Below are 12,036 nucleotides of genomic sequence, written 5' to 3'. Positions count from 1 at the left end.
GCTCCGGGCAGCAGGTGATCAGAATTCGGCCGTGTCGCAGTCGCGCAACAGAATTCACAGTCGATCCGTCGCTGCGAATACGGTTCAGTCGGCTCACAGCCCCAGATCGCCTCCGCGGCGTGAAGGGCGCGAGAATCGGCGAGACCAATATGGAGACCGACACGACCGAGATGATAGGCGTCGAGTGCCCAATTCCCCTCCGAGGGGTGGGTCTTACGCTCCTCGGCAGCAAGATGACAGACGTCAGCTCAGTGCGGGGCGAAGAGTTCCAGTCGACCCCAGAGAACCAGGCTTCGATGCGCGATCCATTATCGTGCAAGGCTTGGTCGACCGGAACATAGCCCATCGAGGTGGACTCGACAAAGATGCTCCCACGAGCAGTCGAGTGCATATTTCTGGTCCGGAATGTTTCAGCAGAGCTATCAGAGCCGCAGTGATCCCTCCCAATTTCAGGTTGGCAACAGGAGTCAACAAGTTCACTGGTGAGTCTAAGCCTGAAACTTGGCTTGAGGACTACCGAGTGGCGGTTCAGATTGGTGGTGGGAATGACGAGGTGGCCATGAAACATCTGCCCCTCATGTTGGAAGGTTCTGCCAGAGCATGGTTGACTCAGTTACCTCCTAGCAGCATTTACACTTGGGAAGATCTGTCCCGAGTGTTCGTCAGAACGTTTGAAGGAACTTGCAAGCGACCGGCTGGATTGACGGAGCTGCATGTCTGCGTGCAGAAGACCAATGAGACTCTCAGGGAGTATATTCAGAGATGGATCACTTTGCACCATACAGTGGAGAATGTGTCTGATCATCAGGCAGTCTGCGCCTTCAAGGATGGTGTCAAGAACAGAGAATTGAGTTTGAAATTTGGTCGAACCGGAGACATGACCTTGAGTCGGATGATGGAAATTGCTACCAAGTACGCCAACGGCGAAGAAGAAGACCGACTCCGAAGCGGCAAGCACAAGCCGAGTCAGTCGGAGAAGGGAAACACCAGTCGGAAACAGAAGCGGAAGGCTGAACCGGCAGCTCCTGGAGAGGCTCTGGCCGTGACTCAGGGAAAGTTTAAAGGGAAACCAAAAGGATCCTGGAACCCTAAGAAGGTAAAGGATAAAGAAGGGAATGACGTGATGGATATGCCGTGTCACATCCACACGAAGAAAGACGAAGAGGGGAATATCATTTACCCAAAGCATACCACTCGCCAATGTCGACTCCTGATCCAGCAGTTTCAAGGAAAACAATCTAAAGACAAGGAAAAGGAGTCGGACAAGGCCGAAGGCAAGGAGGACAGTGAGGAAGGATATCCGCATATCAATTCCACTCTGATGATCTTTGCAGATGCGGAAAGCAAGAGTCGATTGAAAGTCATTAACCGTGAGGTGAACATGGTTACCCCAGCAAAAGCAAATTATTTGAGATGGTCCCAAACACCCATCACATTCGACCAATCTGATCACCCGACTCATATTGCCACCCCTGGGAGGCAAGCTTTGGTGGTCGATCCAGTTGTCGAAGGCACTCGACTGACAAAAGTGTTGATGGACGGTGGTAGTGGGCTGAATTTGTTGTATGCAGACACACTGAAAGGAATGGGCATTCCGATGTCCCGACTGAGCACCAGTAACATGAGCTTTCATGGAGTTATACCAGGGAAGAAAGCCGAGTCACTCGGCCAAATAGCTCTGGACGTGGTTTTTGGTGATTCGAAACATTTTCGCAAAGAGAAGTTGACGTTTGAGGTCGTGGATTTTCAGAGTGCATATCATGCCATTTTGGGGAGACCAGCTTATGCACGGTTCATGGCTCGACCATGTTACGTGTACCTCAAATTAAAGATGCCCGGCCCCAAAGGAGTGATCACTGTCACCGGTGATCGGAAAAAGGCAGAAGAGTGCTTTCAGAAGGGCTCAAAGATTGCCGATTCCCAGGTGACAGCGGTCGAGTTCGAAGAATACAAGCAAAATGCAGATCCGAGTGATTTGCTGCGATCCAAGAAACCCGCCACAGAATCTGCATTTCAGTCGTCCGGTGAGACGAAGCCTGTTCACATTCACCGACCGACCCCGATGCAGCTCCGACCCACATCTCCACAACACTCGACCCGAAATAGGAAGAAGCGCTCATCCAGTTCCTCCATGAGAACTGGGACATTTTTGCATGGAAGCCCGCTGACATGCCAGGTGTTCCCAGGGGACTGGCTGAGCATCGCCTAAGAGTTGACTCATCAGCAAAACCAGTCAAAGAGCATCTTCGGCTGTCTGCCATCCAGAAGAGAAAAGCCATTGGTGAGGAAGTGGCTCGACTGTTGGCGGCAGGATTTATCCGAGAGATATACCACTCCGAGTGGCTCGCTAATGTCGTCATGGTTCCTAAGAAGGACAAATCACTCCGAATGTGCATTGATTTCAAGCACATCAACTGGGCCTGCCCGAAAGATCATTTTCCTCTCCCTCGCATAGATCAAATTGTTGACTCGACCGCGGGATGCGAGAGATTGTCTTTTCTAGACGCCTACTCCGGGTACCACCAGATCCGTCTGTACGGACCCGACGAGGTAAAAATAGCTTTCATCACTCCATTCGGGTGCTTCTGCTATATCACCATGCCATTCGGCCTCAAGAATGCCGGAGCCACATTTATGCGAATGATTCAGAAGTGTCTACTCACTCAAATCAGTCAGAATGTGGAAGCGTATATGGATGATATCGTCGTCAAGTCATGAAAAGGTCCCGACCTGCTCGCTGACCTCGCCGAAACATTTGCCAACCTCAGAAGGTATGATATCAAGCTCAATCCATCAAAGTGCACATTCGGAGTTCCTGGTGGCAAGTTACTCGGTTTTCTCGTTTCCGAGCGAGGGATCGACGTTAATCCAGAGAAGATCGGCACTATTCTCCAAATGAAACACCCTGTGCGAGTGCACGATGTCCAGAAGCTTACTGGATGCTTGGCCGCATTAAGTCGATTCATATCACGACTCGGTGAAAAGGCATTGCCTCTTTACCGACTGATGAAGAAGGCAGACAAGTTCGAGTGGACTCTAGAAGCTGATGCAGCATTTGCCGAGCTAAAAGCTCTGCTCTCCACCCAGCCGGTGCTTGCTGCTCCAATCAGCAAAGAGCCTCTGTTGCTTTATATCGCAGCCACAGGACAAGTCGTCAGTACTGTGCTTACGGTCGAGCGGGAAGAAGAAGGAAAAGCTTTCAAAGTTCAGCGCCCAGTGTATTATTTGTCTGAAGTCTTGACTCCATCCAAGCAAAGATATCCTCATTATCAGAAGCTTGTGTATGGAATATACATGACCACAAAGAAGGTTGCTCATTATTTCTCTGATCATTCCATCACAGTCGTCAGCGACGCTCCACTATCAGAGATTTTGCACAATAGAGATGCAACTGGTCGAGTGGCTAAATGGGCGATTGAACTTCTTCCCCTTGATATCAAGTTTGAGGCAAAGAAAGCCATTAAGTCCCAGGCAATAACAGATTTCCTCACCGAGTGGATTGAACAGCAGCAACCGACTGAAGTTCACTCGGAGCATTGGACCATGTTTTTTGATGGCTCTAAGATGTTGAACGGTTCCGGTGCTGGGGTTGTCCTGGTTTCCCCCAGAGGAGATAAGCTCAGATATGTGCTCCAGATTCACTTTGATTCCTCCAACAATGAGGCAGAGTATGAGGCCCTCTTATACGGATTGCGCATGGCCATTTCACTCGGCGTCCGTCGCCTGATGGTCTATGGCGACTCGGATTTAGTGGTCAACCAAGTGATGAAGGAGTGGGATGTGAGAAGCCCAGCCATGACTGGATACTGCAGTGCAGTGAGGAAGCTGGAAAAGAAGTTCGAGGGGTTGGAGCTCCATCATATACCCCGACTGAAAAATCAAGCAGCTGATGATCTAGCAAAGATAGGTTCCAAGAGAGGAGCCATTCCGAGTGGTGTGTTCTTGGAGCATATACACACTCCGTCAGTCAAAGAAGATCCTTTCACCGAAGAAGCTCCACAGCCCAAGAGTGCCACAGATCCGACTGAGGTTGAAGTCCCAGCAGTGGTCGACTTGGTCATGGAGGTCTTGGTAGTCATTCCCGACTGGACAGTTCCGTATGTCGCGTATATCCTGAGAAAAGAGCTTCCGGAGGATGAGGAAGAGGCTCGACAGATCGTCCGTCGATCTAAAGCCTTTACTGTAATCAAAGGACAGTTATATAGAGAAAGCGCGACTGGAGTTGGTCAGAAGTGCATAACACCAGAAGAAGGTCGAATCATCCTTAATGATATCCACTCGGGAACCTGTGGTCATCATGCGTCCTCTCGGACCATCGTGGCCAAAGCATACCGAGCCGGATTTTACTGGCCAAAAGCGAATGAGATGGCAAAGGAAATAGTGGATAAGTGCGAGGGATGTCAGTTCTACTCGAATATGTCGCACAAGCCTGCATCAGCTCTGAAGACCATTCCACTTGTCTGGCCTTTTGCAGTATGGGGGTTGGACATGGTCGGTCCTTTGAGAACAGGGCGAAGTGGCTTCACGCATGTGCTGGTGGCAGTCGACAAGTTCACCAAGTGAATTGAGGCTAAACCAATCAAGAACCTTGACGCCGGTGCTGCTGTTAGCTTCATCAGGGAACTGCTATTCAGATATGGAGTCCCGCACAGCATCATTACGGATAATGGGTCGAACTTTGACTCGGAAGAATTCAGGGATTTCTGCAACTCTCAAGGCACACGAGTCGACTACGCTTCGGTCGCCCATCCGCAGACGAATGGACAAGCAGAGCGAGCCAATGGCCTGATTCTCAAGGGATTGAAACCCCGACTGATGCGTGATCTCAAGCATGCAGCTGGAGCTTGGGTCGACGAACTTCCCTCGGTGCTTTGGGGACTGCGGACCACACCTAATCGGTCGACCGGAAGAACTCCATTCTTCTTGGTCTACGGAGTTGAAGTAGTCTTGCCGAGTGATCTTCTCCACAATGCTCCTCGAGTTGAGATCTACAACGAAGCAGAAGCTGAACAAGCGCGGCAAGACGCAGTCGACCTTTTAGAGGAAGAAAGGGAGATGGCTCTGATCCGGTCGACCATCTACCAACAAGATTTGCGTCGTTTCCACGCCAGAAATGTGAGGGGTCGAGCCTTCCAGGAAGGAGATTTAGTTCTCCGAGTGGATCAGAAGAAACAACACAAGCTTGCTCCTTCTTGGGAAGGACCCTTCATCGTCACCAAAGTTCTCCACAACGGGGCGTACCGTCTTTACAACGTCGAACATAATATCGATGAGCCCCGAGCTTGGAAGCGGAACTACTCCGCCCATTTTACACTTAAGTTTATCACTCGGATGAGTTGCAATAAAGTACTTCTGTAGTTCATGGATCTCAAAATAATAGTGTCATAGTTCCTCCATAATTTTTGTCACTTTTTATTTTGTCCAATAAAATTTTCCCCTCAGTGGGTGACTTAGCCGCGAATCCGTTTCGCCTAAGTTTGTAAAAATCCTACCGAGTGGTGAGCCAGACTCCCACTCGGAGGCTTAGCTGCGAATCCGTTTCGCCTAAGATTAAATAAAATCCTACCGAGTGGTAAGCCAGACTTCCACTCGGGGGCTTAGCTGCAGTCCAAGTACTCGCCTAAGTTTGTAAAAATCCTACCGAGTGGTGAGCCAAACTCCCACTCGGAGGCTTAGCTGCGAATCCGTTTCGCCTAAGATTAAATAAAATCCTACCGAGTGGTAAGCCAGACTTCTACTCGGAGGCTTAGCTGCAGTCCAAGTACTCGCCTAAGTTATCAAAATCCTACCGAGTGAAGAGCAAACCTCTCACTCGGGGGCTTAGCTGCAGCCCAGTGCTCGCCTAAGATATAGAAATCCTACCGAGTGAAGAGCAAACCTCTCACTCGGGGGCTTAGCTGCAGCCCAGCGCTCGCCTAAGTTATCAAAATCCTACCGAGTGAAGAGCAAACCTCTCACTCGGGGGCTTAGCTGCAGCCCAGTGCTCGCCTAAGATATAGAAATCCTACCGAGTGAAGAGCAAACCTCTCACTCGGGGGCTTAGCTGCAGCCCAGTGCTCGCCTAAGATATAGAAATCCTACCGAGTGAAGAGCAAACCTCTCACTCGGGGCTTAGCTGCAGCCCAGCGCTCGCCTAAGTTATCAAAATCCTACCAAGTGAAGAGCAAACCTCTCACTCGGGGGCTTAGCTGCAGCCCAGTGCTCGCCTAAGATATAGAAATCCTACCGAGTGAAGAGCAAACCTCTCACTCGGGGGCTTAGCTGCAGCCCAGCGCTCGCCTAAGTTATCAAAATCCTACCGAGTGACGAGCAAACCTCTCACTCGGGGGCTTAGCTGCAGTCCAAGTACCCGCCTAAGTTATGAAAATCCTACCGAGTGAAGAGCAGACCTCTCACTCGGGGGCTTAGCTGCAGCCCAGCGCTCGCCTAAGTTATCAAAATCCTACCGAGTGAAGAGCAAACCTCTCACTCGGGAGGCTTAGCTGCAGCCCAGCGCTCGCCTAAGTGGATTAAGGAATAAGTCGACTGCAGTGAGCGTCTTGCTTTGAACCTGCAAAAGACATTTTGAGCCAAAAGCAATCATATTCAAACACCAAATTCAAGTTCAGATCGATACCTAAAGGAACCGAAAGTGCTCAGGCGCTAAGCCTGTTAAGGTTTATCGGTTACAACTCCACTCGGCATACCGAGGCAAATTTAAAGCGTCGAGCTTAGAAGAAGTTTTTTACCCCTCCTGTGGAGGGCTGGAAGGTGCAACAAACTCATCAAGATCAATTCCATCTGCGATCTGAGTGGCAGCAGCAAGGAAAGTTTCCATAAAGGACCTGAAGTCGTGTTTCTTGCTGTTGGCCACTCGGAGGGCAGCCAGCTTGTCTTCTCGCGCATCTTTGCAGTGGACTCGGGCCAGACACAGAGCAACATCTGCACCACACCGAGCCGAGGACTTTTTCCACTCCTGCACTCGACCAGGGACAGCGTTCAAACGAGCCATCAGCGACTCGAGGTCGTTCTGGAGTGTCTCCCCGGGCCAGAGCGTTGAGTCGATGCGAGATGTGGCGACCTTCAGCCTTGCAAGATAGTCCACGGCAGCTGCAACACGGGACTCCAGTCGGAAAACATTCATGGCAACTTCGTCGTTCACCGGAGAATTGATGGGGTCAAGGTTTGGTTCCAGCCGGCTAGTCTCTTCTTCAAAGTTTTGACAAAATTCTGCAAGGACGATCACCGAGTCAAAGCAATGGTCGATTGAAAAAACCACAGTTGAAAATGATTGTTGAAGGTTTACCTTCAAGCATAAGAAACAGCTTCTTGGCAAGACCACTCAGGAAGGCCTCCAGATCATTTTTCTTCTCAAGAGCAGCTTTCAGATTGGTATTTTCTTGTTCAAGCTTGGTAACTGAAGCTAACTTCTCGTCGGCAAGCTTGATCCTCTCAGCTAGTTCAAGGTCTTTTTTCCTTTGGGCCTCCCTCACCTTACCTGCAAGTTACAGCAAGATCAGATTTTGAAACAAATGAAGGGAAAAAGCAGTCGTCGAGGTCTCACCAAACATACCTTCGGTCTCCTCCTTTGCCTTCGTCAGATTCTCCTGAACCAGCTTCAAATTCAGCTCGAGCTGAATGTGCTTGTTTTCCAGTTCAGTGTAGCGAGCCGCAAGGTCACAGGAGTTCTGCGAAGAACCAATCGACTAAATGTCAAAGATAATTCACTTCCGAGTGGAAAAGGAAAAATCACGCGTTTCTAAGACTACAGCCGAATCCAAGCATTCGACCGTAGTCTCGGGGACTACACCCAGTGGGTGCACTCAGCGTGCCCCCACTAATCCTATTGAAGACAGAGTCGACCAGTCGACCTCAAAAAAAAGAGAGAGATGTATTCTTTAAGACTGTAATCGACTGCAAGCAGTCGACCACAGTCTCGGGGACTACACCCAGTGGGTGCACTCAGCGTGCCCCCACCGGTTTGCGAAATCCATTCGCCATAGTCGAATGACGGAAAGACTGAAATTATAAAGCCTAAGGCCGATCGCCAGCAGTCGACCCTAGCCTTGGGGACTACACCCAGCGGGTGCACTCAGCGTGCCCCCGCTAACACGGAGTTTAAATCGACACACCCAGTGGGTGATTACTATAAATTCTGGAAAGAAAACAAGCGGTGGTCGACTGACCTGAACATTGCTTTGAAGGGCGGAATTGGCGTCGTAAGCTGCCTGGCTCGCATCCCGGATGGTCTTCAACTGCTCCATCATGATCCCTGCCTGGCGTATCGCCTCCTTCGCGGCGCCAGCTTGGTCCTCTGGGATGTGGTGCGTCGTGAAGAGGGAGGGCTGCAGAGCACTCGTCAGTGGATCTGCGAAGGACACAGTGTGTCGAGTGGTGTTCTCCTCCTCCGCGACCAGAGTCTCAGGCACCGTCACATCCTGGGGCACCCTGCTGGCAGACGCTTTCCTTCTCATTCTGTGCTTTAGCGGTTCCTCATCTTCATCATCATCAGGGAGAGTGATAACAACATTGGATGGAGCTACAGAAAAGAATCAGAATTAGAGATCATGAGTCAGTCGACTAGAAACGGGGTTAAGAGTATAGTACCAGGTTTTGAGGTTGTTGCGTCCTCCATCTCATGATCGTCAGCCCGGGCTGAGGTCTCAGAAGTAGCAGCACTGCAACTCCAAAGAGTCAGTCGACTAACTCCAGCGCCAACCAGAGATAAAGTTCACACAAAACGAGAAGACTTAAGCAACATGATTACCCTGATATGGTGGGGATGGACACCTTCATCTTCGGCAGGTGCTTGGTCGACTTTGACGGGGCCGCCCTGGGCTGCTTCGACGCCTTTTCAGTCGGCGCCGGAGAGGTGGTCCGAGGGCGCTTGGTCGACTGCGTGACAGTCGCAACCCCCTTGCCACGTTCAGTCGCAGGGTCATGGACAAGCTTCGACCGCCTTTCCGAGCGCGGTGGTGCAACCTCCTCCTCCTCCTCTTCCTCGTCCTCATCAACATCATCATCATCGTCATCAGTGTCATCATCATCATCATCATCCTCAGCGGCGTCCGAGTCCCACTCCTCCTCCTGGCTCTCGCCCCCGCTCGCTTCTCCCTCCTCAGTCGGAGCCTGTGCTCCGTTGGGCATCGAGTACAGCTCAATGAGGGCCTGATAGACATCAAGACAAAGATCAGTCAACCGATCGGCAGAGAAAACAGAAATAAATGTGACGAGAATACAATGGGAAGTGGAGCAGACATACCTTGTTTGGATCACTGTGGCAGTCGAGTGGAGGAATCCTTCTGGCTCCGCGAGGGTTATCCTTGTTCCCAGTAACAGCGGCCATCCACCTTTCCAGAGTGGCATCATCGACTGTTTCTGGATTGACCCGAGTCACATCCTCAGTCCCGCAGTACAACCACATGCAATGGCTCCGGAACTGAAGAGGCTGGATACGACGCCTAAGAAAAACCTCCAGGAGATCCGTACCCGTCACTCCATCCCGAACCAACTGAACTACACGCTCCATCAGCATCTTCACGTCAGCTTTCTCCTCTGGAATCACCTTCAGAGAGGAGGGCTTGTTCACTCGGCCCATGGTGAACTGAGGGAGTCCACTCGACTGCCCCGGTGTCGACTGATCCTGGCAGTAGAACCAGGTCGACTGCCAGCCTCTGACTGACTCGGGAAATGTCATGGCTGGGAAGGTGCTCTTGTTCCTCACCTGGATCCCCAGACCCCCACACATTTGGACAACTTGGATTTTTTCGTCGCCTGGGCTCGCCTTCTTCATGGTCTGAGAGCGACACGTGAATATGTGCTTGAACAAGCCCCAATGCGGTCGACAACCCAGAAAACTCTCACACATGGACACAAACGCGGCAAGATAGGCGACAGAATTCGGGGTGAAGTGGTGGAGTTGCGCTCCAAAGAAGTTCAAGAAACCACGGAAGAAAATGCTCGGCGGCAAAGAAAATCTGCGGTCGACATGGGTAGCCAGAAGCACGCACTCACCCTCTTCCGGTTGGGGCTGCCACACTTTCCCCGGAAGCCTCGCAGCTCCATGAGGGATCAGGCCCTCGTTGGCCATGTCGAGGGGATCCTTCTCCGTGATGGTCGACTGGATCCAATCTCCCTGGACCCAGCCTTTCGGCAGGCGAGATCTAGACGAAGACCTGCCGCGGCTGGTGGATCTCCCCTTCGCCTTCTCCGTCGCCGACGCCTTCTTCGCGCGTTCCAGCGCCGCCGTCTTCTCCTTGACCATGGCTACCGGCGAGGCGCGCGAGGAGAAGTTGTGCGGAGGCGAGAGCGAGCGCGTTGGGCGGAGACGAAGGGAGCAGAGGGAGAATGCTGAGGCACTGTTCAAAAAACCCTCGCCGGGCGCATTTATAAGATCCCTTCCGAGTGGATGACAGGTGGGCCCGGTCGAACTAATCATATCCTGAAACAGTTGCGCGGGCGTGATACGTGGCGAAAAAAGCGGCGCGGGGATCGAGGCGTCTATGCCCTGTCCCATCCGAGCACCGCGGTCTGCTCCGCTTCGCGCGCTCCCCCAAATTCCGTATCCCGCGGAATCCGCGAACGGCAGATCAGTCTGCCAGACGCGGGATTTCCTGCGATCCGTCGCTCGGAAATCAGCGACGTCCAAAAGATCACTCGACGAAGAAAAAGAATGGATCGAGTCGACTGAAGAAAAGTTGTTCACTATCAACAAAGAGAATTGTTTGGTTCAAAACAACGCACGACCAATATGCGAAAGCTAATCGGAAACAGCATCAACTCCTTCATCACTCAAGCCTCAATCCATTCGGGGGCTAATGATGGGGTCATGTACCTAGGGTAGGGTCACAGACCTGATCTAAGTACCCTGCCCAAGGACACCCGTAGAAGAGATCACCTTCCAGTCGACCTACGAAGGACTCACTCGACTGACTCGGAGGACTCGACCACGAAGACTCACTCGACCACCAGAAGGTCAAGAGGCACTCGGCACTGCAACGGTCTGTAATTAAATAGACTTTATGATAGTAAAGACACTCTATGTGGGGCGTTACCAGTAACGCCCCAGACTTAATGTACCTTAAACCCTTCATTACGTGGGCTGGCTGGGGTCCTGGCGCACTTTATATAAGCCACCCCCCTCCACAGGTAGAAGGGTTCGGCAGCCTGTAACTCATATACACGTAATCCACTCGACCGCCTCCGGGCTCCGAGACGTAGGGCTTTTACTTCCTCTGAGAAGGGCCTGAACTCGTACATCTCTTGTGTTTACAACCTCTCCATAGCTAGGACCTTGCCTCTCCATACCTACCCCCACTCTACTGTCAGACTTAGATCCACGACACTACCCTCTGCCCATCCACCAAATTATCCATGGGCAAAACTTGTGCCCATGTCCAAACCCACTGGATACCCACATACCCATGGAGCTCCATGGGCATAGAAAAGTCAGCATGAAGCCTTCCCAAAGAGAAAATTAACTCATCATCATTCACTCACAAATGACAACATAAGCTACATGCATAAGTAGGCAACAAATAATACGGTGAGTCCTTAAGTGTGACATACCAGAGGTTGATTCTCCAGCATATAACTCATGGAACAAGTTGCATATTTCCTGCCATTTCCCATTGATTCGCTCTTTCTACTATCACTGGCATACGGCCCCACATGGCATATGTGTATCCATTGGATATCCATGCAGCACAAACTACAACCATGCCCAACCCGGCTGTTCGTGGGTATCCATATCCATGGACCCATGGGCGAAAATGTGCTCCATACCCTTGCCCAACCGGGTCGGGTATCCATGGGTATCCAGATCCGTGGATAAAATTGCCATCCCTAGGACGGGTTCACCACTTCCATTGGTGCCTCTTCGATGATGCGTGAGTAGTTCATTGTAGACCTTCGGGTCCGTAGTTAGTAGCTAAATGGCATCCTCTCTCTCGTTTCATTGTCAATACAATGGTCTCTTGGAGATCCATATGATGTAACTCTTTTTGCGATGTGTTTGTTGGGATCGGATGAACTTTGAGTTTATGATTAGATCTATCT

The sequence above is a fragment of the Triticum aestivum genome, chromosome 3A, assembly GCF_018294505.1.
Source record: "Triticum aestivum cultivar Chinese Spring chromosome 3A, IWGSC CS RefSeq v2.1, whole genome shotgun sequence".
NCBI lineage: Eukaryota > Viridiplantae > Streptophyta > Magnoliopsida > Poales > Poaceae > Triticum > Triticum aestivum.
The sequence above is the reverse complement of the archived record's forward strand: the minus strand, read 5'-3'. Positions refer to the sequence as shown.